This window comes from Octopus bimaculoides, chromosome 1 (assembly GCF_046866305.1).
Source record: "Octopus bimaculoides isolate indiv1 chromosome 1, ASM4686630v1, whole genome shotgun sequence".
NCBI classification, from domain to species: Eukaryota; Metazoa; Mollusca; class Cephalopoda; order Octopoda; family Octopodidae; genus Octopus; species Octopus bimaculoides.
In genome coordinates this window covers 67,545,600-67,570,499 of record NC_142928.1, presented here as the reverse complement: position 1 = coordinate 67,570,499, position 24,900 = coordinate 67,545,600, and the positions used below count along the sequence as shown (strand labels likewise).

Sequence of the window (24,900 nt, the reverse complement as noted above, 5' to 3'; positions counted from 1 at the left end):
GTCTTTAATATGATATCCTTTATGCGCATGTCCATCTAGATGGTTAAATATGTGTTTGTACGTATATGTTTCTCCGGTGGATCGCTGGATCGATTTATTGTTTGTCTGGATGGATAGAGAGAGGAAGGGATGGCTGGCTGGCTGGCTGACTGGCTGACTGACTGGATGGATAGACGGATGGATGGAGGGAGGGAGGGAGGGAGGGAGGAATGGATGGATGGATGGATGGATGGATGTATGGATGGCAGTGAAGGTTCAGTTGTTAGGTCAACTTAACTAGCCGCTCGTTAAAATAATGTATGGGTGGCTGAGTATTCCACAAACACGTGTACCCTTTGCGCAATTATCAGACAGAATTAAAACAACAGTGTGTGACAAGGAGTTGTTTTTGAAGGAATAGAATTATTCTCCTTTTGGGGTTCTAATGAAGATGCTTGTCCTGATCATGTGTGATACTCTAAGGGAGATCGTTAAATTCGTGATGCGTTTTAGAAACAAATTAACAGTCGTCAGTCATTTTGCAAAGTTTATATAAATGATAGATTCAGTACAAACTTTTGAAGAAAGAAAATCATTTCAGTTTTATTTCAGAAAATTAATATAATTGCAGTTATCAGAAAAGCTTGCTTTATAATCCTTCAAATTTCTTTTGCTAGGCTTCACCCTTCATTCTTCAATGGTACGTTACATTTAATTTGTTAGAAACTGTATTATTCACAGTAATAATTACCAAGAATGTAGACATTTGACCACTTCTTCTCAATAGAAAGACCTGATATTCACTGTGAAACGCCTGGTCCATCTACGTTTTATATTCACTAATTGGTAGTCTAATCAGACTTTAAGTATTATATATTCAAAATTTTAAATTATAAAGTATTTGAAACAAATGCGTCTAGTGCATTTATGAAATGTCTTATTGCCTACCAGCTAACTCAATAAAAAGTCATTGGAACTAAATATATAATTCTTCTTTTCTTAATAATTCCATGCATTTAATACTTCTGAGTTCTTTGTATAATTTAACTTCTTCAGATTAACCCTTAAGTAAAAATATTAACTTAGAGAGCAGCCACAAAAATTACTGTCGTCTCCAAAATATAATTTCAATTCTCTAGTAAGAATTTATTTATTATTCACTATTCATAATGTTAAATCTACGTCATTTAGCGAAACTTAAACTTTTAGGAGTCACAGAATTGTTTTATACTGGTTGTCTTCATATTTGTATTTTTTCTGTTTGATAGATATTGTTTGGTTTCGTTTTCTTTGGTTTGCTTTTTAGTTGTCTTTTATTTTACTTTTAATCACTTAACTGTTCGTAGTCACATTCTTAAAATATCAAATAATAAGAAATTAATAAAATTTCATTTCAGTTTCATTTCAGAAAATTAATATACTTGAATTAATTAGAAAACACTACATTATAATTTTCAAATTTCTTTTCTCTTTTATTTCGTTATATTTTACATTTTTCTTTGATTTTTATAAAATACTCGAAACGATATCAGACTTAATACAATGCAATGATGTTTTTACATGAATAAGTTTGTTAGTCTTAATTGCGAAACATATATAATGAGGTAGCAGAGAAGAGTGATAAGCTTGCTTTTGACGGTTCTACATACATAATGCGATTGAGCAGCGTTTCTCTGGCTATAATAACAATTATTGTAGTACGTGGCTTGAAAATCAGCAAATTCTCTCACTGTTCATTTTATCTAATTACTAACTTACTATTTTACCTCATTGGATGGATAGAACATAATATAGATATTGTATTCGTTTTATTTCTATTTTTGTCCCATTTGTTTATAAATTTCCAGATCTTGTAACATTTTATTCTTTGCATGTCTACTTTTGAGATATATCTTTCTCTTGTAGGCATCTTTTAGAGAATTTAAAACACTGAAACAATTATCAAACAATATGTAAATGTTAATTTTAGTTGCTAGTATGATATTCTTTCATAGACAAACGGGTAACAATTTAATCGACTGATGTAGCTATAAGGACAGAAAGTCAAAATGGTTTCACGTGAATCCTAAACTGAATTCTTACACCGTGATATGAAAATAGCTGCAGCAAGTGATCACTTCTACATCATTGAAACACAAACCGGATTAAGTATGCAAGATATATATTATGCTTTTCTTATGCTTGTCGAAGTTTAGCCACGAATTTCAGACCTAACATCTCGACGATGACTTCTCAATTTAGCTTTCTCTTCTGAATCCGCTCCGTGCCTTTTCTGTTACAAATCATTAGTGAAGATAATGACAATTTGTCCAAAACTATAGTGTGTGATAACATCTTGTCTTGCAACACATCTTTGCTTACAAAACAAATATAGGAAAAATTACTTTGGTTTTTCAGTATGCCTTTAGATTCAGAGTGATATAAGTAAATTTTAGGTTAAAGTGTGTTCTTGCCTCTGAATCATTATGACCGAACGGAAATCTATTCTTGCCTAAAATAGTGGTCTTGTTGCATACTCCCTTTGTAAGATGCATAGTATATTGCCAACACTGGAATCCTGTAATTTTCCCACGACGAAATAAAACGGTATACGTTGTTTTAAACCGAATACAATTTATTATAAATTGTGAGAAATCATGTTATATATAACTGCTGATTGTTTACGGTTGATAGCGACAAAGAAGTTCTTGAGTACTCTTACCTATCATTTGTATCCGTTAATGAATGATTATGTGAATTGACGTTTGATGAGTGGGAAAAGGGAATTTTTAATATTCATTTAGTTTTATAAGTATCAGATAATATGGTTGGGCTTAGCCCATGCAAAGTTATTGATGAATCGTAAAATAAACACAAAACCTCTGAGTAAAAGCTGGTCACGTTTATATCTTTCTAAACAGTATTGGCAATATAAGTGAAATAAAATAGTTACAAGCCGAAATGAAATCAAAAATAAAATATGCGAAAGCCCAGAGGCTTGCGTTTTACGCTATCTTCGCTTCTACAGTACAGAATGATCAAGGGAAAAACCGAAATATAACAAAACACAAACGGAAAGCATACGTGAAGCATAAAATTTCTTTGGTAATTATACTAATCACTGATACATATGAAACTACAGGATTCAAAATTTTCTTATAATCTATTTTCTTTATCTTTTTGCAATTCAAACACTGTCTCTGCGATAATATCAGATAATTAATCATTTCCTCAAGGATATTCACTGCAAAACTATATATTGTTGAGAGACAAAATAACAATTAAACTTTTTTCTTTGAAATTTAAATTTCTATCCATTTAATTTGTGGTTTTTCAAAGATTTACCACAATTTACTTATCGTATTAATTTCTACATTATCCAGGCACAAACTCGCTTCAATAGAAGACTTGAATTTTTATTAATTTTTATTTAAAGAGACAGAGAAACAATCAACGTAGTAAAATATAAAATATTTTCTTTAGAACTTAAATATTTTCATAATTCTACAATAACATTTGTCTTGCTATTTTTTTATTTGGATTTTTTGCCTACTCCATTATAGCTTATTGTTACTACTGTTTATGGTTTCATATTTTTCTTTTCTCTGTTTTAGTAATAATCTTCAATGAAATGTTGGTTTATTAGGAATAATTTACAACTTCAAAAGACTTCAAAGGTTTCTCTAAATTACAGATATTTTTAACGTTATTTTTTATGGTAGTGGGTTCCAAACGTTAATGAATGAAGAATAAAACTTTGAACTAAATTTCTATTGTATGTAAATGAAATTTAGAAACGAATCAAGACAGACACGTTTCGATGAAAAACATGAAAATATCTCCAAGTCTAACTTGTAATAACGTGTCTAAAATGTACATCCACAACGACATAGACATATAAAAATACTGTTTGTTGTTTATATGGCTTTGCAATTGTCAGTGTATGAATTAGACGTGCAATCGTAAATAAGAATACCAGAATATATATGCAATATATGACTTCGTTTCTAAGATGAAGAAGGTAAGCATTCGAATTTGATTACTATCAGAAAGCATAATGTATGCTTTTGTATTGTAATATAGTTTTGTATGTTTGTGCGTATAAATGTTAACACAGGTACGTAGTAATATTCAGATTCGTGTCTTGGCGCACAGTAGAATCGCTTGGAGATGAAAAACTCCAAAATCAGACACCTACTGACCTGTTAGTATAATTTTCGTAGAAAAGTCTAAGAGAAGGCCCACCGATACATAAATCTTGCAGTTGAAACAGCTTCAGACGTTTTGCATATATCTCTCATCACTACATAATTTGGTTTCTATCCAGTGTGTTGTGGTAATGGAAAGGTGGCGATGTGTGCAGACTTAAGTAGTTAGAAGTACTTAGTCATGAAACTGCGAAAAGGTGAACGGATTCTTTACATAACGTTTTTCATTAAAAGAAGCAGATTTTCAGTGATGATTCTTGCATCTAAACAGTTTTGTTTAGCTGGTAAGCATTGTTCACATAGCTTGTTGGGAGGATGCTAAAGAAGAATGAATGACAAATGTCGCCTGTTAGACGCAGTAGCACCCTTTCAAATGCAACTTTCAGATGAGGATTAACTCAGTGATGTATGTTTTGATCTCTTATTATTTTGAGTTAGACGCAAATGAGCAAAAGGAGAAATTGTAGTGTTTTTTTTACAATCCAAACTACTTTACTTCATCAAATAGAGCATCCATACAGTATAACCGATGGCATTAAGAATTTCCAATTTCCACTCTTATGTGGACCTTATGTATCTTTTGTTTGCATTTATCTTTCAACTTCCATAACTAGCAAGTATTCTATTATGTAATTCTAAAAATCTCTTCGTACCGCCATTTGTTCACCTCCAAAGCACGAAAAGATGATAATACTTGCTGCTTTTAATGCAAGAGTTGGAACGCAACAGGAAACCTGCTGTGTGCTTAGTTACTCAGGGAATGGAATCGCAAGTATGGTTTATTATTACTCAAGTCTGCCCGCATTTCAGTCTAACTGTCTATAACAACTTCCACCCAAGATATAACATGTTAAATAGATTAATCTTAGGCCTAAATTATATATAGTTAATATACATAATTGATATATCATTACTACTATATTAATCCGAAAAAATGATGTTCAGGATATTTGTAATCTATGCTACGTAGTCCCGAATGTGACATTTTGTCACAAACTAGTAGTTGGGAAAATTCGAGCTGCAAATACCGAATGATGAAATATTTAACAACAAGTCTGAGATGTTCGAAATATTGAATCGAGAACTGCTGATATTGCTGGTGACGTTGAGAAAGACATATGAGTAATAGCAAGTCGGTTCTCAGTAATATTCATTCTTGTGCAACATTGAGCCAAAAATCATTGTGAATGGCGCCAGATTTGAAGTTGTCAAAATATTTTTATATCTTCTGAATAATTTGTAAAGTGATGGATGCTTAGACACTACAATCCATTCATTAATACACTAATACAAAAAGCTTGTATGGAAATTTGACAATTTGCATAATTGGAAAATGTGTGTATATAGCCAGATCGTGACGTCACCATTCGAACTAAATGAGTTTTTATCAAACGCATTTGACAGTTCTGTATTTGTGCGAGACAGTCGATAACTCAAATTATTTGAAAGGCTTCAATAAAGACTTTGAGATGCATGCTAAGTATCAAATGGCAGGTGCCAACACTAGGCGCCGAATAGTCCGAAGATCCGACTGTCTCACAAATGAATCACAGATCACCAGTAGTAAAGTGTGTTGTGCATTTGATGTGAATGAGTAATGAGTGATCACCAAAACACTTTTCTAGTCTAACTGTAAATTTGGAAACGTCTTCCTTCCCCTAAAATTACTGGCTTTATATCAAACTTTGATACCATTATTATTATTATTATTATTATTATTATTATTATTATTATTATTATTATTATTATTATTATTATTGTTCAGTAGTTTTATTTTTATAACGTGCTTTCACTTCACTACCGAGCGCAGCTCTGTGCGCCTTGGGTATGTGCTGTGTTTTGCTGTGGTTCTCTTATGTTTACTGTGTTTTGCGTAGAATGTGTGCAGTACCCAGTAGTGCAATTTTCTGTATGTTATATATATTTGTAAGTCCTGGTGTTTTTCTTATGTATTTGTCTGAATATGTTTTTATTATACCTAAGGCACCTACTATGATAGGAATTGTTTCTGTTTTTAGATTCCACATTCGAGTTATCTCTATTTCCAGGTCTTTGTATTTTGAAAGTTTTTCCATTTCTTTTAGAGAAACGTTGTCACTGCTGGTATTGATACATCAATTAGAAAGTATTTTTTTTCTTCATGATCTTTGACAACTATATCTGGTCTATTTGCCTTAATTTCTCTATCTGTGTGTATTGGCATATCCCAGAGAATGGTTGCTTTCTCGTTTTCTGTGACCTTTTCTGGCGTGTGTTTATACCATCTTTTTGCTGTTGTTATTCCATAGTGTTGGCATAGCTTCCAGTGTATATAGGTCCCAGCTCTGTCGTGTCTGTGAATATATTCCTTCTTAGCCAGGACTGGGCAGCCAGAGATAATATGATTTATTGTTTCTTGTCCATCTTCACGTATTCTACAGTTACTTGTTATGTTTCTTTTCATTATGTGTTTTTGGTAATTTCTGGTGGGGAGGCTTTGGTCTTGTGCAGCAATTAAAAATCCTTCAGTCTCTGCTTTGAGTCCTGAGCTTCTCAACCATTGCTGGGATTTTTCTCTGTCTATTTCTTTTGCATTTAGTTTAGCCCAGTATTTACCATATAGGGGCTTTATTATTATTATTATTATTATTATTATTATTATTATTATTATTATTATTATTATTATTATTGAGTGAGAGAGCAGTGCAGGCCATCAAAATAACACTGGAGTAAAATATACAAAGCCCAATATACCCATCATGACTACCCGTCTGATAAGGGTACACAAGGCACATGCATCACAACCATATGTGCGCGACATGGTGATCTCATATCAAGATAAACAGCACATGACCTCGCAGGTGGGGCCCAGTTAGAATTTTGTTCAGGTCGAGTAGACCATCCCGCTCAAAAGGTCCCTGAATAAGGTTTGTTTAAGGATGTTGAGCAAAATACCCATGTTTCCAAAGGTGAATTATTCAAACCCCAAAGAACGCCTCTCAACACATGGCTATGATGCTCCCCCACTACTTCTGCTCGTGATCAGAAATGCACATATCGTCAGCCAGCAAGGGACATGCTCAACTGGTTATGGTCAAATAACTGACAAGCAAATCTGTGGTATTAAGTATTATTATTATTATTATTATTATTATTATTATTATTAAGACAAGCTATTAGAATCGTTACCACGCCGAACATTTAGGTGAATGTAATCGAATTACCCTCTCCCTAAAATTACTAGACTTGTATCAATAAACCCTACCCCACACACATATATACTGAGTCATCCCTTAAATAATGCGGTTTTTTATACTTTTATTTTTCAAAATTAAGATAAACAAAGTTCTTGTTTTAATCTAAAATATACTCTCCTTCATTTTCTACAATGCTCTTCCATATATGTGATAGACTTGCAAGGCCCCTCTTCCAAACTTCACTTGTCCATGACGAAAAATACTCCTCCAGTACTGTTCTGACCTCGTCTACAGAATCCATATTTTTTTCCATCCAAATGATTTTGAAGAATGCAGAATAAATGATAATCAGATGGGGCAATGTCCGGCGTATAGGGTGGGTGGAGCATCGTTTCTCATTCAACCTGTTAAGCCTCTGGAATGTCATCCTCACTATATGGGGCCGAACATTATCCTGATGGAAGAACACCTTTCGTCTTGAAACCAAAGATGGTACCTTTTCTTCTAACGCTGACTTAAGCCGCTCAAGCTGCTCGCAGTAGATCTCTTTTGTTATTGTTTGGTTTGGGTTTAAAAGTTCAAAGTGGACCAAACCTTTAATATCCTATTAACAGATAATACCTTATGTGTGCGAAGACCTCCTTTAGCCTGGGGTGCCGGTGTTCTCCTTTCCCTACGCACTATCTTCGGTGCTTGACATTTTCATAGAGAACTCATTACTCGTCACCAACCTTATTCGGTCCTAAGAAAGTTCATTCGTGAGACATGACAGCAAAAAGAGCACACATTCATTCTCTGCTCGCGATTAGACCTAGAAAGTTTGTGAGGGACCCATTGACCCAATTCGCTGAATTTTCCGATGGCGCGCTGACGTCGATGAATGGCTGAATGACCAAATCCAAGCTTATCTGCTAGTTCCTCAACAGGTACGATAGAATTTTGTTCCACTAGCGTCTGCAGGACGTCCTCGTCGAGCTCTAGAGATCTTCCAGGACGAGGCTCATCTTCTAGGATGTTTTCAGCGCGGAATTTCTGTACTCACCGTTGACACTGGCCTACGCTCAGTATCCGATCCCCATATACTGCATTAATATTCCTCGCACTTTTCGTTGTAGCTGTTGCCTCTATAGAAATCATATAGCAAATACACTTCCACCATAGCTTTGAAAAAGTAACTGCTAAAATCTAACTGCACTCTACAAAACTCGCACTAAGAATAAGTAGAAGGTAAAATTATTACCTGCTTTTATAGCAAGTTAATGCAGGTAGTTTATCCCATCTCCTCCCGGCTTTTAGTTTAGGCAATTGGAAAAGCCGCATTATTGATGGGATGACCCTATATATATATATATATATATATATATATATATATATATATATATATATATATATATATTCTTTTACTTGTTTCATTCATTTTACTACTGCCATGCTGGAGCACCACCTTTTTAGTCGAACAAATCGACCCCAGGACTTATTCTTTGTAAGCCTAGTACTTATTCCAATGGTCAATTTTGCTGAACCGCTATTTTACGGGGATATAAACTCACCAACATCTGTCGTCAAGCGATGGCAAGACGGGTGGGTGGGTAAACACAGACACTTACAAATATATGCATGTATACATGTATGTGTATATATATATATATATATATATATATATATATATATATATATATATATATACATATATGTATGTATGTATGTATGTATATATAAAAGAGGGGTGACCACTAAGTGGACATCCATTATGCTAGATGTAGACCCCATATGGTCTGACCACTAAGAAAAGATTGTTCTCAAGAAAATTCAGCAAACGCGGACATTTACGTATGTAATTATATAAATGGTAACAATGAAACCTGGTATGTGACTAATCATTATATTTTGTATCTTTTCATTTGTCTTGCTCGTTTACAATCTGGCGTTTGCTGAATTTTCTTGAGAACAATCTTTTCTTAGTGGTCAGACTATATTGGGGTCTACTTCTAACATATTGGATGTCCACTTAGTGGTCATCCCTTTGATCTTGTCAGCAGAGACGGTCTTTTCAAGGCTCTCCGAAAGATCGGCTGTCCTCCAAAACTGCACAGCTTAATCGAGTCTTTCCACTCCAACATGAAAGGGACTGCGCAGTTCAAGGGCAACATCTCCGAGCCCTTCGACATATGCAGTGGTGTCAAACAAGGCTGCGTACTCGTCCCAACCCTTTTCGGGATCTTCTCACTCCTCCTGAGGCATGTATTTGGCCCAGCACAAGAGGGAATATACTTACGGACCAGATCGGATGGTAGGCTGTTAAATCTTGCCCGCCTAAAAGCGAGGACAAAGGTCTGTGAAGTCCTCATTAGAGACATGCTGTTCGCTGATGACGCTGCAGCTGCGACTTACACTCAGAGGGAACTGCAGCTGTTGATGGATTGCTTAGCTCAGGCATGCAAAGACTTCGGGATGACTATCAGTTTGAAGAAGACAAACGCTATGGGTCAAGACACGCCGGCCCCACCTGTCATCACCATCGACAACTATGAGCTCGAGGTTGTCCACCAGTTCATGTACCTTGGTTCCACTATCACCGACAACCTCCCCTAGATGCTGAGATAGACAAGGTGATCGGGAAGGCAGCCACAACATTCGCTCGCCTCACGCCAAAAGTGTGGACAAACCCCAAGCTAACAGTGAAAACGAAAATGGTTATGTACAGTGCTTGCGTCCTCAGCACCCTGCTATACGGCAACGAGACATGGACCGCGTACGCCCGCCAGGAGAAACGGCTCAACACCTTTCACCTCAGAAGCCTCCGACGCATACTTGGCATCTCCTGGCAAGACAAAGTAACCAATACTGATGTTCTGTCTCGTGCTGGCCTCCCCACCATGCTCACTTTGCTCAGACAACATCGGCTGCGCTGGCTTGGCCACGTTCGCCGTATGGAGGATGGTCAAATCCCAAAGGATGTCCTTTTCAGAGAGCTTGTTGCAGGGCAGAGAAACATTGGCCGCCCGGAGCTGAGGTACAGGGACGAATGTAGGAGGGACATGAAGACACTTGGCATCAACACCAATTTCTAGGAGGATCTCACAGTCGACCGAACCAAATGAAGAGGCAATCTTCACAAAAAACTGCAGACCGGTGAAGAGAACTTAAGGGTGGCGGCAGCTGAAAACCGAGCCCGCAGAAAAGAAATGACAGCCAACAGACCGGATTCAACGGATAAATGTGACCTCTGCAAACGAGACTGCCACTCTCGCATCGGTTTCTACAGCCACAGGAGATGTTGCAAAACCTGAATAGACAACTCAACAGACGGATGACATCATCCATGGTCAGCCATGACCAACGGGGGTCTAAGGTCATCCCTCTTATATGTATGTAACAATTTTTCTGAATCTTCAGATTTTTTTAATATGCTAGGCCACTGGTTTAAATTGATATTAATCAAATTAATATTCAATTTTTACCCTTATGATTTAAATTTATACATGTGTATATGTATGTATGTATGTATATATATATATATATATGTATATATATATATATATATATATATATGTGTGTGTGTGTGTGTGTGTGTGTGGGTGTGTGGGTGTGTGTGTGTGTGTGTGTGTGTGTGTCTTTCAGTTTCCGTCTGCCAAATCCATTCACAAAGGCTTTGGTCAGCTCGAGGCTATAGTAGAAGACACTTGCCGAAGGTGCAACGCAGTAGGACTGAACCTGGAGCCATATGGTTGGGAAGCAAGCTTCTTACCACACAGCTAGTTCTGCGCCTATATATATATGTATGTGTGTGTGTGTGTGTGTGTGTGTGTGAGAGAGAGAGAGAGAGAGAGAAGTTTGAGTTCTATTTCATCTTTTACTTTAGAGAGTTCCTAAGGTCGATTTCTAATAAAGATTCTTCATATATCTTTGGTAGCATACTGTTGTAAGAATTTTGCGAATATGAAAATGCTAAAAGTATAAGGTGTGTTATGAGAATTTATAGAACAAATATCCTATAGAAATTCAACAAACTGTTGGAGATGGAGAAGAGAAGATGTTAAAGTTAGAAAATAATTTAGTCTATGCATACGATCGTTTCAAACAGCAATATTAACATGTAAATAACATGGTAGAAAAATTAGAAATTAGTTTAATTATAATTAAATTAATTACATATTACTATTCTCCTAAGCGCGAAAAAAGAATACATCAAGAAAATAATATTATTATTATTACAGAAGACTTGATGGAGTGAGTGTCACATAACATTCGGATATACATATTATATTTATGAAAGATAAGCACATGCTAAGATGGTGTTGTTGAGTCTAGATGTGTATGAACTAAAACTAATGGTTATTTTAAAATATAAATGAAAGATGTTTAAGAAGCATTCCCTCTACATAATAATAAGTAATTAAGTGATATACATTCCAAATAAAACATTTATCATAAGAAGTAAAATATAATATATGTATATATATATGGACATCTTTACCTGTGGAAAAGAACGAGTAGCCAGAATATTTAATCAATGCAGTGGGAAAGGGAAATGTATGAAGATGGGTTCAGGTGGTGGCAGGTGAGAGAGACGGGGAGAGTAAGAGAAGTGAGATGAGACTGTCCTCAACTAATTTCAGTTGCTAAGCAGTTTATATTAACAGTAAAGAGAACTTTTTAATCATTCTTCTTATATGTGTGCTTGTTTGCCTTTGTGTGTATGCCAATAGATGTGTATTCCAACCATGTTATAACCTGAACATCAGTGTTGTTGCTATGTCAAAATTAATAGACAGTGGAAGTGTTATAACAATGAACTTCTGGCATATAGTTCCGAAGTTAACTTCGTTTTTCATTCATTAGACGTAATTGAAAGAAGTTCTGTTCAATTTTTGGGGTTAATTTAATTTCCCTAAAGATATGTCATTTTACTCATGTCAGAGTCATTAGTTGGAATAAAAAGATATCAGTTATTTTGTTGTCGTTGTTGTTTGGTTGTAATGGTTTTCACTACAGTTGAAATGGTCGAATGTATAATGGACTGGACTAACTGCTATTTTATTAGTTAAAGTCATATCTTTCTGGGCAAAATAAATATTCTCGGTAGCCTCTGTTGACATATATGCAATACTGTACACACAGACTACAATACGCCATATCATGTAATACTACTTACCTGTGAATTCGCAAGGTAAATGCCAGTATATTATTTATGTTGTTAAATTTGAACAAAGTTGAAACTCTTATGTCTACTTTAGTTGGTCATTTCACTTTTGCATATTACATACTACTTTTGCTATTACTACTATTAGATATTAGATCAGACATGACTTATACCGTTACGTCTATAATTCGATTCATAATTACCAGTCTACCACTCAGTAGAACAAATCTCAACGGAGTTCCAATACGAATATGAAAGTGAGATTATTGAGAGAAAGAAATGTATGTATAGAATTATAAGTCGTACCTTTTCATGAAATGTTATCAATTTGAACGATTTAGTTATTTAAATATTTATATATTTATTCATTTTGACTTATTTTCCTTTATATAGAAATAGGCAAAGCTCCATGCAATATATCCCTTTTCAATATGTGTATATATATATATATATATATATATATATACATATGCGTTTGGTAGACTATTTCTGTCAATGGCGTCGCTTTTATTGAACATCGGTCACCTATGTAAGAAGAAAGCAAACGTGTTGTTTTGATGGGAGCGCAGAATACAAACATTAAGACAAGTATACGATATCTTACAAATAAATGTTTTGGAAATGTTTATATCCTATGAGATGCTTTCGCAAGTCAGTATGTGTCTCTCTCTCTCTCTCTCTCTCTCTCTCTCTCTCTCTCTCTCTCTCTCTCTCTCTCTATTTCTCTCTCTCTCTCTTTCGTCTTTTTTTTTATCTCGGCAACAATGTACACTCTAAAATAGTGCAACCAAAGAAAGAATTGGAATCTCAGAGAGATGTATAGAAACATCTTCAAAATCAAACCAAACATTTCCAAACGAAAGATATATATTGCAAAAATTCTTATCAGTTGCTTTCTATTCGACTATCTGTAATTTTTGGCAAGGAAAAAATCTCATAGATTCCCAGTGCTTGCAATTTTATCATAATGAACACATTTAACTGTAAAGAAGCTTTCCATTTAAGTGGCAATAAATGTTTACCCGAAGGCTACAAACACACTGGTCTTCATAACAACATTATCTAGCACCTGAGTACATTTAATGTTGTAAAAATGAAAATAAAATTGTTTACCTTTTCATCGCTAAATTGATGCTATTAAATGGACTTAAAATGGTTTAAATACTCTCTCATCGAAGTGTTCTTAACACGATGCGGCTTTCAAGTGATAAAACGTTACAACAATTTTTACGAAAGCTTCGCAACAGAAAATATTTGATGAAAGTTTCAGTGTTTGTGAAATGAATTATTTTGTGAGACGTAAATATTGACTTATTTTTAAGATGCACACACACACACATATACACTTTACCTATGAGAATTATACACGACTACGTTAAATATTCAGCAAATTACTGGTACTTATTTTATCAATTACGATGGATAAACAACGAAGTTAGCCCCACTGGAATTCAGAATCATAACCGACAAAACCGAGAAATAGAGCTAATTACTGGAAACTATTCTGCTCGGAGCATATGACTTCGCATTACATGAAAAACTTTGTATTTGTACATTATATTCACATATTAAATACATATCTCCTGAGACATGTTGTTTGGGTATTAAAATTCCCACACTTAACTCCTCTTTATGATGGGAAAAACTATACCATATTCTCAAATGTATATTGTGCATAGAAGTTTAACATAAATTAGTGACTGTGGAGTCTATGAAATGAATTTATACTACTAAGTTTCACATAAAATACAGACTTTTTTAAATGAGTTTTACAGTTGATTGAATCAACCCCACACATTACTGGTACATAACTTATTGAATCGGAAAAAAATTAATACATACAGTTTTAACTTTAGCGTGATTAGATGTAAAAGACCGCACTATATACAACAGTGTACGCAGTCTCTTGCTGTATTGTTTCTACCAGTCTTGCAACAGTTTACTCATTTGGATAAGATCAGACATATTAGGAGAAAGACATATAGCCGACTGAATCTCCTGCATAACAACAGAATATCACTGGTGTATATTTTCTTGACCTCCGGATCACTAAATATTAACCTAAGCAGGATTTAAACCTAAAAAATACAGCTGAACTCGAATCCTACCGGATAAATTTAACTTTCGCCCTTCCTAAAAAGAACGATTACGGAACTATAGTATCCACTCCAGTAAATGTTATTCAATCAAGGCCAAATCAACGACTATAGTCAGTACTTGACAGATACGTAATGTCATCGACTTAAAGAGGATGTTGAGCAAAGATAACCATGGCGGGATTTGATCTAAAAAAAGAACGATGATTTTAATGCCGACCCGAACAACCAACGACTTCCATTTAATCTTTTACACACATAGAAGATGCACCGTCTCAATGAAGTCTGGATTATTTGGAAAAGAAGAAAACTTTTTAAAAAATTAAATCAATTTTTGTTTGTTTTTATTTTCTTTTATTAACGAAGTGAGAAAGTGAGTGGTGAAAAAGGAGGGTATCAGGCAACAGGTCAAGAGATCGCTATCTGTATCTTGCTATCAGTATTTTATTGAATTCCTGAACTAGATGCTTTTATCCGGAATGGGCCTTGGGCATCGAGCGTAAAACGGATGTAATGTATTAACTTAGTCTTCAGTTCAACTCTTCTTTAAATATTGTAACGGTCAGTTACAGCATTTGATTCAAATATATTCATTTAGTTTTTTTTCCTAACCACCATTGGATTCCAAATCTGCTTCGGATCAAAAATTACTATCGATGGCAAATATGTGTTCGACAGTCAATTTTACATTAATCTACCCATTCACAGACATTCACTACCACAAGTGGAACTACTGTCGCCTACGAAAGATTCTTAACTTGAAAACAGTGGAAATTGATTTAATTAACTGGTATGTACTTGCCGAACTAAGGCGGCCACTAGCTTTCGATTTCTACATAGAGATACTTCACTTCTCTTTATGTTAATACCCATAAAAAATAATAATGCCTATTCCCATCAACCTTACAAAAACAAAATCTCTTAACATCGTTTCATACAATCCATACGATTGTGATTAATTCCCAGTACGAAAACAGACTATAGATTATGCTTGCTTCCTTCCGAATGGGCTGATTTTGACATAACTGATTTAAAATCGCTTAAGGACCCGTCTAATCACTTTCATTGCGGGTTACGTGTTAAAGTATGAAAAAAGATTTTATGTTCGATTCGGTTCTTAAAATCCATTGTGATTTGATTTAATGAAAATACTTTAATTCCGTTTAGGGGTTATATTAAATCAATAGCTGTGATTAAACAGAACTGATCAGATAATGCTGTTAATCTATTATGGATAACCTGATGCTCTTTTCCCTTCCTTACATTAAATTTATCAATAAAACAAACTTTTTTATTGTAGTTCTTCATATGCATATGTATGTTTGTATGTATGTACCTATGTATGTACGTGTGTATGTATGCTTGCATGTATGTATGTATGTATGTATGCATGTATGTATGTATGTATGTATGTATGTATGTATGCATCACCGTTTTTCTTGTTAGTGTATTCATGCATCAGTTTGATACGAAAATAAAGAGGGAAAAAGTATGAATATTCAGAGGTGTAAAGGCTGAAAAACCTCTTTTTTTCTACTTGTAAATTAGTAGGGAAAATAGATCAACAAATAAAAGAAATGATAAATAATAACTTGCAAAACCGAACGGTTGTACATCTTATCGGTATTAAAGTAATAAAAAAAATTAGAAAAATGTAGAAAGAATGGATAGTTTCTTGTACAATTATTTTTTACTTGCAATTGGAAAGGAGAAAAATCTCGAGATACTGCACAGAAAAATATTAACATGGTTAATGAGAATTCAGTCAGCCCAAAATGAATGACAAGGACATTTTTGTAAGGAGAGAGAAGTTGTATAAGGTGGTGGGAAAATTCAATTCTAATATTAAATTATGAGCGATTGATTACATTGCTGTCAAGCGGAAAGGCTACGCGTTTGCTCTCATTTATTAAATACTGAATAGGCACGTAACATCGAAAGGATAATGTCACCTTGGTTGCAAAAATAATCGAATCGTAAAAACACAACAATGACAAAAACAAAAACAACAACAACAACAGCAATAATAATAATAATAATAATAATAATAATAATAATAATAATAATAATAATAATGATAATAATAATAATAATCGGTAAACAAATCAAAGGAAAAAGAAACTGAGTGAAAAAATTAAATGTTTTTGATAGGAAGGGAAACGATGTTGGGTACAAAAAGGGAGACATAACGATAGAGATAGAGCAAGAAAGAGAAAAAGAATAGGCTGTATGGAAAGAATTAGAGATCATGTGGTGAAAGCCATCTTAATAGAGTTAAGAAGAGAAGAAACCTTCTGAGATGGATTGCTACTGTGTCATACAAAGATGGCATAGGACAAATGATGGTGGGAGGACAGAATGATACTGAAGGATATGAAGGGAGACACGGGGGGTGGGGATGAGAGAAAGAGACAAAGTAGGAGAATGACAGAAAAAGCAATTCAATGAACGAAAGCTTAAAGTAGTTCTCATAGCAAGATAATGAAAAAAGAAAAAAAAAGAAAAGTAAAGAAATAGAGATGAAAAAAATGAACGAGAGTGAAGGGGAAATTATAGTGAAATGTCTGATCAATAAAATAAACAAATAACATTTCTATATAAATACCGAAAAACAAAATGCGGGGCGAAAAAGGTATTGAAATCAGAAAAAAAAAACGCTTCGTTCATTTATTTATTTATTATTTTTTACAATTTCATCAGAAATAAAGAATCAAAACAGCAACGTTCTATCGATGAAAGGAGAGAAAATTGATAAAAGAAATATTTTGATACATTATTATTATTATTATTATTATTATTATTATTATTATTATTATTATTATTATTATTATTAACAAAACATCAGAACAAAATGGCTTCGTTTTATACGCGTTAATACTTGCACAATACAAAAACATCTCTTAAATATTAACTTATAGTTGTTATTATTATTATTATTATTATTATTATTATTATTATTAGATAACGACATAAGATTGGCAAATGATGATTGGTTGGTTGGGTGGTTGTTTAGTGAGATGGGTGGTTGGTTGGTTGGTAGTATCATATATTGCGATACTTATTCCGGCTCTCTACATTCTGAGTTCACATCTGTCGATATCAACTTTCCCTTTTATTCTCTGGTTCTGATAAAGTAGTGATAAAGAAACTGGTTGACAGTATCGATTAAGCCCACCCCTCAAAATTGCTCGCCTATTGCCTAAATTAGAGGCGTTTATTAATATTATTATTAGATTAGGGAAGAAAATTGTCAAAGAGCGGTGGATAGAGCTACGAGTAAATGTCTTAGGTATTAATTTCTAATCCTTACGTTGTGAGTTTAAACTAACAGAAGAAGATAGAATGAAGAGTCTTTATTCCAACTCACTACGATTGTTTCTGCGCATCAGGCTCAGCTAGTAATTGCTGAGTGTTACATAGGGTATGCACATTATTGCATTAGTATGATCCAACAACTACTGTTTATCCGCACGTCTTCAGGGACGGATATTTACGGACTTCCACTTGTATATCCAGAAAAGGAGACTCCCACCTACTGTATGGTAGCATCTAATAGCCGATAACCATACAATAGTTTTAAACACACACACACATACATATACTTACTTACATATATGTGTGTGTGTGTGTGTGTGTGTGTGTGTGTGTGTGTGTGTGTGTGTGTGTGTGTGTGTGTGTGTGTGTGTGTGTGCATTTGTAGGTGGTGAGTTTGGCATGGATGTACTTCAATTGTGTGTGATATGGAGTGACAAAATTATCGACAGTTTTAGAAAGAGAAATCAGTAGAAGTACTGAACGGCAGAAAATGCATTATCGAGAGAGAGAGAGAGAGAGAGAGAGAGAGAGAGAGAGAGAGAGAGAGAGAGAGAGAGAGAGGGTGGGTGAGCTACCTGGATAAGATAGAGAAATAAATATATAATACGTGTGAAGAAGAGAGAATGATACACAGACAGTTATACAGAAAGACGGAAGAATATGAATAGAGTAAACAATCTCAGAAGGAGTACGGAAACAATAGAGATTTAAAAGCTTTAGGAACTTTGATTATGTATTCATGTAAAGAAAAACATAAACAGTAATCTATTCTACTCTAGGCAAAAGGCCCGAAATGTTTTGGGGAGGAGACCAGTCGATTAGATCTACCCCAGTATGAATTCTGGTACTTAATTTATCGACCCCGAAAGGATGAAAGGCAAAGCTGACCTCGGCGGAATTTGAACTCAGAATGTAAAGACCGACAAAATACCGCTTTTCGATCGGCGTGCTAACGTTTCTTAATTTTTTATTATCCGTAAAGACACACATAGAAAGGACAGCGCGATGAAATCGAATGATTTTACAAGAAATGCGATTGGGGTCCTTTTTAAAATTCTAAAAATCATATATAATACGGATGATGATAGGACACAATAAGACATAGCAGATGGAGTGGAGGCGGGATTATAACAGACCTCACGAGCCCTGCCTTACCACTGACCTGTGTTTTTAAACCATATCGCATTCACGCGGAGCCTTTCGTGCCCAACATTCGTGCGACATTCTTCCATCTTTTTCCAAACATGTCTTCAGTCAAACATCTCCTCTCCAGCTCTATTTGCCTTTTTAGATGGAAGATGAAAAAGAATCACCAGATCAGGGCCAGAGATGAAGGTGCCTGACCTTATTCCTTTCATTTTTGTCCTCCATATAATCTCTCTCACAGTTCGCATTGCTAGTCCTTAACTTGAGCTGATTCCCTTGTAGCGTCTCTAGCCACTAAACTTATGCTCATATTCAATGGCTCGCTTGAGGGCATCATTTTTTGTTAATAATGGATCCGGTTAACGCCCTCTGAATTAACTTCTTAATCCGGTCTCTGTACACCTAAATCGCCAAAAGGGACGCATTAAGTTTCCAGTAGCTGGGACCTCTATATAACTTATCTATGTCGAACTTACAGGTGACCATCTTGTGATCACTGTAGTTGACCATGTGAAACTGTGGACACCTAGCTATCTTCTTATCTACTTTTCTAATTAATAGTCTATCTAGATGAGACCTGGAAGATCCGTCGCTATTTGTCCATGTCCACAATGGAGCATTCGGAAATTCCAGTCTGTATGGATCTACCAGCTCAAAACGTCTTAGTAGATCCTGGAAGCGAACATTACTTCTCCTATAAACACACGAGCCAACATAATCTACGCGTGCATCACAGATTGTGTTATAGTCTCGTAGCACAACTAAGGGATGTGATGCATCAAAAAACTTCTCTAGGTTCTGATAATACTCAGTTTGCACCGTATCTTGAGGTGCATAAATTGCAACCAGTCTGATAGTCTTACAGCGGCTGAACGTCAAGTCAATGACGACCAGCCTACCTTCTGGCTCTGCAAAAATCAACTTTTTCTCAGAAACCCAGTTTCTTTTTAATAGGACCAACACCCCGCTCCCGCTATGAGGACAGCACGGAGTGATGAAACTCTCTAGTAACCGTCAAACAGCGGGTGCAGATCTCTTGGCCCCTTCAACCGGGTTTCTGTAGCAACAACGACATCTAAATCCCGCGACCTGACGTCATTTAGGAGGCGTCCTTGCTTCCAACTAGACGTCAGGCTACGCACATTTATACATCCAACGTGAATGCTTGACATGGTCTTACCTTAGTCAGTGGTACTCTCTTTTTCACTGGTTCGTGGGATGATATTCTGACATAGGTCCTCGTACATCAATTTGTTAAAATCAAGTCTTAGAGGACGCATGTCAGTTGGGTGGTAGTTTTTTAAGATGCGATAGTTCATTTTATCTATTTTATAAATGGCAATATTTTCTGGAGTCTAATGGTGTAAATTGACGCCGTTGGCATTTGCTTTAATCTTTTTTTTTAATTGTTCGTTATCATTGTTTATTGCAGTCAGTATTTCCTTATATTCGTTAGATTTTCTTGGACTTGATATCGGGGACAGATTGCCTGGGCTTGGCGGGTGAGGGGTAATGTCTGGGAGAGGTGGGAAATCCGAACTAGAGGGGCAAGTGGGGGACTCATCGCTGAGGGGGGAACAGGATGGGGAGGAATCTGATATTGTTGAATTTTGGGGGGAATAGTGGTGGGGTGGGATAATTTTTCGTTGAGTGTCCTGAGTTTTTCTTTTGGTTGTTGTAGGGTTGGGTTGGTTGTCACTATTATTTTTCCTTTTTTGGAGTCTTACTACCGACCAGCTGTCTTTTTCCCCAGCTTGTTGAACATTATCAGTGCCAGGTTTCTGCTGGTCGGTCTTTTGGTTTTGTTCTTTTTTTTTCGTTCCTATTTTATCTCTTCTTCTTTCTCCTTGTGGGTGGGGCAGTTTACCCGAATGTGGCCTTTTTCGCCACATTCGTAGCATCTGGGTTTCCTGCCCTCCACCATTACCCGCAAAGTGGTTTCTTCTTCGATGTCGATGTTCTCAGCAATTTCTTCTAATGTCTGAGGGACCGCTTGGATTATGGTCTCTAGCCCTTGGCCCCGCCAGTTCTGTTGTTGTATTTTGGAGGCTTCAATCATCTTGATTTTATCCTCAAGCCCCATTAGAAGGGCTGAGATAATCCAGATGACATTTATTTCTGGTGGGATTTCCTCAATAACTATTTTGGATGTTCTCCTACATATAAGTTGGTAATAAAATGACTTCATTGGTTTTTATCGGTTTGAGCGTGTGTTTTATAGCCTTTTCCTCATTTTTGAAGTACACCACTACTGTGGCGTATCTTCTCCATCTGGTCAAGAACTCGATGTCTTGCCAGATGAGTTGTAGACACAACTCGATTTGTTCTTTGGATGCCTTGTCTATTTTCTTGTCTTTTATTATCATTGTCTTCTATGATATTATTTTCCTCTTTGTTTCTTCGATGAGTTCGTTAGGGAGGGTGGCTTTAACATCAAAACCTTCCCTTTCGAACACACCTCTGCGTTGCCGCAGAGAATCTAGCTCTATGTTCAATTTATCTTTTCTCACACCGGCTGCGGGGGCAAAATTTATCTTCTTTTGGTTGTCTTCTGTTGGGTTTACTCTTCTGTTATTCATTTTATCGTTTTCAGCATTTATTTTTCCTTCTTGGTTCCTTTTTCCGTTTACTGCATTTATGTGGCTTTCGTTCACATTTTCGTTCGTTTTGTCTTGTTTTACAGTTGCTCTTTGGTTAGCTTGCTCAAGATTAGAAGACTTGTCCTCCGAATTTATTTTCACAAAAATAAATATTTTCCAAAATATTTTTTTCAAAAATTATTTCCCCCTCCGTAAGGACAAAGATGTCACGGAGGGAAACAGAGAACCCCAAGAGGGACACCGGTAACCTTGTTCAAGGAGAGCGACGACGGATGGACAATGGTCAAAAAGAGACGAAAATGAAAGGTACCTCGCCTCGCACTTATAAAAAAGACCACCAAAAGACAACCAAAAACCCACATCCACAACATACACACACAAACCACAAACATCCTACGCAGTTACCCCAAACAAAGAATCCATCAAAAACAAAGACAACAAAAACCCCAGATTTACACCATATATATACAAAACACAAACGTCCTATTCAGTTTTCCCAAACAAAGCCACATATAATTGATTTACACAAGACATATCACCGCCAGCAACAGTGGGAGAAAATAAACCACCCTAGCTAAAGACACATACAGAAATTCATGTGTTACTCCCATAATGAGCATCTCCACCCCCGAACACCAGCGAACTCAAAAGACAATACCAGTGATCCTAACAGAAGACCAAATGACAATGCGACATTCCTTTTTCATCAAGTGTTACATGTTATCTAATCATATGTTGCTCCAACCCATTTTGTCTGTCCTGATTTGTGAACGAAGAGTGTATGCTTTGTTATATGTGTAAGTGGGGTGACTTGAACGTAAATACCAGTGATTCTAAGAAAAGATCAGTGATGATGCATGGTTTGTGGGGTCCCTGTGTCCATCACTCCATTTTCATAATTTCCACTCTTTCATTATCCATACTCTATTTTGACCCCCATGTTTTGTCTGTCCTGTATTGTCCCGTCTGGGCAATAGCCTTTCATTTATTTATTTATTGTTTTTTTTTTTTAGATTTCTTTTATTTTCTGCCAAATGAAAATCTTCAGCTGGAATATTAAATTTTGTCACATAATAAACAGTAAATAAATAAATAAATAAAAGAAAGAAAGAATATAAACAAAGCAATTATAATGAATTTTTTCAGTATTTAGGATGCAGCACCTTCAGAAGGGAAGAATATAAAAACAAGTCAACGTCAGTTCTTAAAGATGAAATTTTAAAAAAGACAAAAGTAAACAAAAGAGACTAAAAGAAACAAATAAACAAAAATAATGCTGACTTTGAATTTTGATTTATAAATCATTTGACACCCAGCTTTTCCTGGGATGAATAATTCCAAATGGCCTGATGCCTTCTCTACTTCCGGTATACTGATAATATCATTAGTTTTCTTACTGGACGTAGATTGAAACGATACTCGAGAATGTGAAGACGCCATAGGCTGCTTTTGTCTGAATTTTTTACATGTCTCTTCATCATTCCTGATTTTACTTTTCATATTTGTCGGCTGATTGTCCTCTTCAACTTTTTCAGCATCATCATTGTAATGTTCGTCATCTCCTCCTCCTTCTTCTTCATGAATTCACTTAGTCTTATTTTGGCAATAATCATTATTTTCGGTATGTTTTATCAAGGAATGACCGCTACGGCTGTTTTTTTTATTCAGAAAGACTGGCAGTGTCAGGTGTTGAGACATCAGAACTGAACAAAGCCTGCAGTTTTAACTGGATGTGTCACGCCTCCAAGAGCAACCCACAATCCTGTTGTCATGGGTCGTACACTTTATGCGAACCATGCACTCAAGCCAGAAAATATCTTCGTACTCTTTTAGTCATAGCTTCTTGTTCATCAGTCATTAGGGAATTAATAGGCAAAATAGTTGCCAGTGAGTATCAAGAACAAACCAACGCGGGAGTTTCTACTTGACTGCTGTCACATTTTTCAATTCACACATTACAGTCCTTCAAATTGAAAGACATTTTGAATAACATACAACTGGATATATTTCACAGGATAGTCATGGCTACAATACTTTTGATTCTGGGACATTTATTTCAAGACAAGTTTTATCTATTAAGGCTGGCTTGAGAGAAACTATCATATCCGCAAACAATATATATATACATTAAAAATGGGAAAGGACAGCCCACGAGACCACCCCGGGTTTTAAGTCCATAAACTATTTATAGACGGGAAACCCAAGGTAATCCCACAACCCCTCTCCCTTTTTAATATATACTAGTCTACATCTTTGAGTGTGCTTCTATCGGATTTACTGTATTCGCCTTTTATGGTGAATAAAAATAAGTGCCTTTTTCTAAAAAGAAAAGATAAGGTATACAGACAAAAATAAAATAATAAAAAATAATAATAAAAAGGCAACACGAACGTCCTCTCAACGATTAGCTGGAGATGATTTTTAAAATGAGTATATCTGAAATAAACTCGACTGCTGTCACAAACGAGAATATTAAAAATGATCCCGACCGCTCTCAAAACTTAAGTAACTAAGCCGGAAAAATAATCCAGAATCCTTGTCCGGTACCTGATCGATCCCAACGATAGTCATAAAATGTAAAGGTGCTTGTAATGCTGTGTGTGTGCCGTCTGCATTGGCAACAGGGACAGTTTACTCTATGAAGGCCTTTTTAGTCTATCCACTAATATAGTGTCTTTATGATCATTAAGGTCCATGGAGAACAATTTATACTTGCGTGAAAGAAAAGGGAAAGGACCTGCAAACAATGCTGTTAACAGAGGTTTAACAACATCGTTGCGCACAAAAACGTGAGTCCAAGAAGTAAAGCTTCCTTCAAGGCAGAGCTACAAATGCAATTGTCAAGTAGGTAAGAGGTTTTAAACAGGATCCAAATATTCACATTTGGTAAAACTAAAAAGCGTCGAGGATAAATTAAATTTATTATTGTTACTGAATATGTTAATGTTATTTAATTTCTGAACGGTTTTACTGAAATAAAATGAAAATATATTTAATGAAAATAAAAATAAAAATATATGTGGGTAAGATAAAAAAATAAAAATAAATATAAATATAAGTATAAACAAAAATAAAAAATAAAAATTTTAATGAAAATAAAACCGTATATATATATATATATATATATATATATATATATATATATATATATACATATACATATATATATATATATATATACACATATACATAAAACTGTATATATATATATATATATGGCAAGTTTATATATATATATATATATATATATGGCAAGTT

General features: G+C 35.2%; 1 pseudogene; it reads right to left on the bottom strand.

Annotated features, from left to right (window-relative positions):
- Window positions 1-23,500, bottom strand: part of LOC149137578 (uncharacterized) — a 62,532-nt pseudogene extending 39,032 nt beyond the window's left edge.
- Window positions 23,501-24,900: the final 1,400 nt, after the last annotated feature.